Here is a 6,812-nt window from a genome sequence, read left to right as displayed (position 1 = left end):
CACAACCATCTTGATTTGGTGATATCCGGAGTAGGCATCCAAGAAATACAAACGCTCGCAGCCCGCGACCGAATCGATGATTTGATCAATGCGGGGAAGGGCGAAAGGATCCTTTGGGCAAGCTCTGTTGAGGTCGGTGTTGTCGATGCACATGCGGAAAGTGCCGTTCTTTTTGAGCACCAGGACCGGTTTAGCCAACCATTTAGGGTGGAAGACCTCAATGATAAATCCGGTGGCCAAAAGACGGGCAACTTCTTCCCCGATCGCCTTGCGTCGCTCCTCATTAAACCTACAAAGATATTGCTGAATTGGCTTTGCTTTAGGGTCAACATTAAGATGGTGCTCAGCAAATTCTCTCGGTACACCAGGCATGTCAGAAGGTTTCCATGCGAAGATGTCCCGATTCTCACGGATGAATTCGATGAGCGTGCTTTCCTATTTCGGATCCAGACCCGCCCTGATAGTGAACTGCTTGGATGAATCGCCAGGAACGAAGTCGACCATCTTAGTGTCATCCGTCGGCTTGAACTTGAGGAGCGGCTCGACATCAGTCGTTGGCTTCTTGAGGGGCGACATATCCGCCGGGTTAACATTGGCTTGGTGATACTTGAGTTCTTCTGCAGCACAGGCGATTTCTGCATAAGCCGCATCTCCTTCCTCACACTCATTTGCTATCCTCCTGTCACCATCGATCGTGATGGGTCCCTTAGGGCCATGCATCTTGAGTTTAAGGTAAACATAGCAGGGGTGAGCCATGAACCAGGCGTAAGCCGGCCGCCCGAAAAACACATGATAAGGGCTCTTTAGCTTGACCACCTCAAATATAATCGACTCGCTCCTGTGATTGGATGCTGTACGAAAAGCCACATTAAGTTTGACCCGCCCAATTGGATATGCCGACTTACGTGGGATGATACCATGGAATACTGTGGTTGATGGCATTAGGTCTTTCTCTAAGAGGTTCATCCTTCGAAAGGTGTCGAAATATAATATGTTGATGCTGCTGCCACCATCCATAAGAACCTTTGAAAGGGTATATCCCTCGACTTGGGGGGCCACGACCAATGCCAAGTCGCCGTAGTTGTCGATTCTGGGCGGGTGATCCTCCCTACTCCACGAGATAGTCTGCTCAGACCAGTGGAGGTACCTGGGGAGTGCCGGCTCGGACACGCTATACGTCTGGTGCTTCACCTTCTTGTCTCGCTTACAGGCACCGGTGGTGAACACATGGTATTGTCCACTCTTAATTGTTTGGGATTGCTGCGGAATCCGCCATTATCATCTTTCCCCTGTGGAGCCCCCTGCGGGGGTGGCTGCTAAAATACTCCGGGTGGGTTATACCGCTGCTGGTTATGCACAGGGTACTGGCCACTGCTTGGTTGCGAGCCGCCCTGGGCCCCTGGTTCGGGAAAACCGCCAAACGGGTTCTGACGTTGATTAGGCGCACCGAACTAGTCCTGCCGTTGGCTCTGGTCACCGGTTTGGCCCTTCTTGAGTGCCTCAGCCCGAAATTCCTGCATTACGTAACAGTCTACCCAAGGGTGAGTCGCCGGTCCATCCGCCATGGCGTGGTGCGGGCAGGCCCCCTTAAGTATCTCGTTATAATTGCGCGGCTTCTTGCCACTGTAACCCCTTTTCTTCTGGCACTGATTGCCATTGTTAGCATTGGTGTTGGCGACGAAGTCCGTGGATCCTTCCTGTTGCCTTCTCTTGCCATTTCCACCATGATTATGGTGGGCGCGTCCTTGAAACTGGGAGTGATTCTTGGATGACTCGCCTTTCCTCGGCGAGTTGGCTTTGCTGCCGTCCTCTCCTGGATCTTTAATATTGTCTGCTTCAGCGTACCGAGTGAGGGTGTCCATCAATTCGCCCATATCCCGGACCTTACGCTTGAGTTGCCCCAGCTTGTGTACCAAGGGCTCATAGTGGCAGTTTTGCTCCAGGATTAGCACAACTTGAGCCACCGTGATGCCATCTGACGAATGGATGATTTCCGCAACCCGCCGCGTCCAGTGGTGGGCCGACTCATCGGGGTGCTGAACGCAGTGCTGTAAGTCGACGATCGTCATCGGGCGTTTGCAAGTTCCCCGGAAGTTTTTGACGAAACGTTCCTTCAGTTCAGCCCAAGTCTGGATGGAGTTGGGTGGCAGGTTTTTCAACCAAGTGCACGCCGTCCCTTTGAGCATCATTGTAAACTACGTGGCACAGACCGCTTCACTTACATCGAGCATGTCCATTGCGATTTCGTAACTCTCAACCCATGATGCCGGCTCAAGGTCTTGGGTGTAGTTGGGCACCTTCCTTGGTCCTTTAAACTTTCAGCATCCGCTCGTTGCGTAGGGCAGGGGCCAAGCATGGCACCCCTACTTGCCTGCCGCGTCCGCTAAGTGGCGATGGGCGGCTTTGGATGTCCTCGTGATCCTGGCCTGTCGCCCCATAGGTGTTGTGGATGGGAGGGTCCCGATGGTCAGGCGGTTTACCCTGAGGTAGGTGTCGCGGTCCGCTGGTTATGGCGGGTTGGTCCACCGGCCGGCTTCTGGTGCGGCTCGCCTGGGGGGTGGTGTGCAACCGATCGAGGCTGTGTGAGAATTGCGCGTTTTGAACCACCGCCGTTTTTAACATCTCAATGGCGTTTCTTGCTTCTATTTCAGCCGGGGTGTTGCCATAAATCGGAAGGGATTCTAAGTGGCGAGTTGCGGCGAGCACGTTGTCCACGGGGTTGGAAAAGTGGCCCTGAGGAGTCTGGAAACGAGGAACGCGATCATCTGCTGGCTGAAACGATAGGTTTGGTGGCTGAGCCGGCCCTCCTCCTGGAACGGTTCCTGCCCCGGGGGTGCGCGGAGTGTCGAAAAGGTGGGTAGGGTTCAGATCAGGGGGTAAACGCACCTGGTGCCTCCTCTGATGGACAGCGTTGGACGCGCGCTGATGCCTTTCAAGTCGCCAGTTCTCGGTGTTCAAGCAGTCCGTCTCAGCGGTGATCTGAGCTTGCCGGGTCTCAATCGTGGCGGCTTCTGCCTGTGCATCTCGCTGGGCCTTCTCCATCTCATCTCGTAGCTTTGCCAACTCGGCATTTATTGTGCCCTGGTTTTCTGCCGTTACTGGGGTTGCCATGATCCTTGTTATCTCTGCCGACAGGTCCACCAGGATCGCAGCTGGGCTCTTGGATGTTTCGCCAGCCTCGTTGTTGCCTGCAGGGTTTTGCTGGGACTGTGTTGCCCCCGCCATGTATACGGCATCTGACGGCGGGTCTGGTCGAGGACTTCAGGATCCATTGCCAGCGATAGATCTTCGAGGCGGCCTTCGTGCAGGGACTGGATTGAATCTGTGTCGCCCATGGATGACTCGTCATCAGTGTTGACCGGCGTAGTCTCCTGAGTCGCCGATCGCTCCGGCTCATCAGATCCCTGCGTGAAGCCGACAAAAACTTGGCGCGTCGGGCTTGGCAATGTGACGGGACGGACATACCTGGCCGGCTCAACGGTGTCAGTGAAGATGTCTGGCTCAGGCATGGGTGCACCGACCATGCCGATGAAGATGTGGACCTTGCTGAAGGGGACTCTGTAGCCGGATTCGATTAAATCGGCCTCAGGTCCCCACAGCGAGTTGTCGATGTAGTACTTTCCGCGGTGGCTCCGGGTCATGAGCCCGACCGCGTAGCTCCCAAACCCTGGTAGGGCTCCCTTCTAGAACTCAAATCCAGCGTGCATAGGCCCCACGGTGGGCGCCAACTGTCGTGGTTTTGTCACGGCAGATGTCCTAGTGAAAGGACTTAATGATGGAGCCATCGCACCTTGGTGGCGACTCAAAGGGGTTAAACTGGAGCGAGACTCAGATTTACCCAGGTTCGGCCCCTCGTGAGGAGGTAAAAGCCTACGTCCTGCTCTGTGTTGTATTTATGGTGTTTCGATTACAAGGAGGGCGTAACTCGCCTGACCTAGCTCTCGATGATTTCTAACCTGCCCTATCCTCCCCGGGACTCGCCTTTATATATAGGTCGAGGCCTTAGGGTTTACAAGAGTCCCAACCACGATACAGATCATGGTTTCCTTTATCTCTAAGTCGCCATACTTTCCAAGACTGGAAACCTCCTCGATGGCCTATTTTCCGTGTAGATCTTGAACCGCCATCCGGCTCCTGGGCCCTCCGGGCCAAGGCTTGTATCGCCAAAGGATGATTCGCCCATACCGTGACCCGGCCCAACTATGGCGGGTCATGTCGCAGATAATATCCCCAACATTAGGCCCCAGATTGACTTGAACCTGTTCACGCCAATAAACCCTTACCTAGTTTAAGGGCGATTCATTCCGCTCCTTTTATGCATCATACGCTTAAGCCGCCATACTTCACAGAAATATCCAATCCACTGAACCATATCTTGATGACATCATCTTATCCCGTTAATCTCGAAAAAATAATGATGCTATCCCCAACGGATCTCGCGACACAGATATCCCAAAATATTGGCGCTATTATTGCGAATCTTTAACTTGTCTCTTTCGGTTCCCGCTCGAGGCGCGTTGATTCCAGCGCCCGTCCCATTAAATAGGCTTGGGAAAGGGAACGAAAAGCATCCTCACCTACTCACTTCGACTGCCTCTTCTTCCTTGCAACCGCACCAAGAACTCCGTCGCCGCCCGAGGAACTCCGTCGTCGGCCACTGCGTCCGCCGCATCTCCGAGCCAACCAAGGACGCGACATTCACAGCGGATCTCCCACGGTCGCTTCCAAATGCCATCATCAGGTCAGTCCTTCGCCATTATAAATAGATCTTAACTCCTCGATGTTCGTCGTCTTCCGGTTTCTTAGAACACCTCGAACACCTCCACATATACTAATCAAATGGTTGTGATAGCCTGGCTTATTAGGGATGATAGACTACTCATATCAATAAGGAATTCCTTCTTTTCCGGGAGCCCATTCGAACAGAACTCACAAGTTAAGCGTGCTCAGCTTGGAGTAGTTCTAGGATTGGTGACCGACCGAGAAGTTGATCCCGGGTGCGCATGAGTGAGGACAAAGTGCGCAAAGTTGACTAGTATTGATATGTGGGGCCAGTCTAGATCCCGCGAGGAGTAACGACTGCCGGCGGGTGTTTCCGGGGCATTACAAGTTTGGTATCAGAGCCGACCCTCGCGGTTAAACAGATGTTTGCGGACAGGTGCACAGTCATGTTGTTCATGACGTTTGTGACCCATCGTGGCACACGGCATGGTACATGTACTGGACTGGATGCACAAACATTTTTACCAAGAGGGGCGTTACAAGTTTGGTATCAGAGCCGACCCTCGCGGTTACACGGATGTTTGCGGAGAGGTGCGCAGTCATGTTGTTCATGATGTTTGTGACCCGTCGTGGCACATGGCATGGTACATGTACTGGACTGGATGCAGAAACGTTTGTACCAAGAGGGAACGCTCCTGTGGCCCGACGAGGACGTCGGTTCCTCTGAGTGGTGGTGTATGTAATAGCCTGGCTTATTAGGGATGATAGACTACTCATATCAATAAGGAATTCCTTCTTTGCCGGGAGCGGGGCCAGTCTAGATCCCGGCAGGAGTAACGACCGCCGGCGGGTGTGTCCGGGGCATTACAATGGTGATGAGGTTTGAATGAGATTGGTCATGTAATCGAGTTAAGTTTAATAGGGCTTGATCCCTAGTATCCACTATGTTCTGGGATTGATGTTGCTATGACTTTTCTATGCTTAATGCACATTATTAGGGCCTGAGTGCCATGATTTCAGATCTGAACCTATTATGTTTTCATGAATATAAGAGTTATTTGGATCCTATCTTGCACGTTGTATGCACCTATTACGTGTCTTGATCCGCATACCCTAAGGTGACAATAATTGGGATTCTTTCCGGTGATTGTCGTAGTTTGAGGAGTTCACGTAATCACTACGTGTTAATGCTTTGTTCTGGTTCTCTAGTAAAAGGATGACTTAGTATCCCTAAGTTTCCAATATGACCCCGCTTCCATGGGATGTCAGGATAAAAGATGTCATGCAAGTTCTTATCGCAAGCACGTATGACTATTTACGAAATACGTGCCTACATTATACTGATGAATTGGATCTAGTTCCGTGTCTCTCTAGTGTGTAACGGTTACATGATTTATGTCATCCATATCTTTCCATCACTGATACATGTGCCTACGCTTTACATATACTGAATCTTGCTAAGTTATTACTGATGTTGTTACTTTCACACCTCTTACTGTTACTACTATTACCAAAATTGCTGCTATCACTCTTACTGTTACTACTATTATTTGTCGTGCTACTAAATTTTGTAGCAGGGAGATATCCTGTGTGCGGTTGAATTAACAACTCAACTGTCATGGTCTATAAATATTCTTTGTCTCCCTTGTGTTGAGTCAATAAATTAGGTGAAATACTACCCGTGCAGACTGTCGTGATCCATTATACTTGTGGGTTATTAGTAGGACAACAACACATTACGCCTCCTTGGGGCGTGCACCAAGTACCAACACCTCAGTCTTCGAAAATTTAATCTTAAGACAACCAGTTCCTCAAAGCAGAGTAGAGAAAATTAAGATTTGCAATGCACCTATCATAATTTTCCACCAAGATGATAGTGATGTTTGTGTACTGAAGGTAAGAAACACCAGATGGAATAAGGAGATAAGTGGGCGGAGATATATGACCAGCCGCAACTACGCGGTTCAAAATACAAGAGAAGGAGTCCGTGACAAAGTTAAAGAGCTGGGTGGATGGGGCCACCCTTCCTTAGGCCCCTACCATTATGAAAATAGGGATTGGCCAATCCATCAACAAGGATTGTCATGTGC

Source organism: Hordeum vulgare, chromosome 4H, assembly GCF_904849725.1.
Source record: "Hordeum vulgare subsp. vulgare chromosome 4H, MorexV3_pseudomolecules_assembly, whole genome shotgun sequence".
In the NCBI taxonomy this organism is placed as follows: domain Eukaryota; kingdom Viridiplantae; phylum Streptophyta; class Magnoliopsida; order Poales; family Poaceae; genus Hordeum; species Hordeum vulgare.
Note: the sequence above shows the minus strand (reverse complement) of the source record.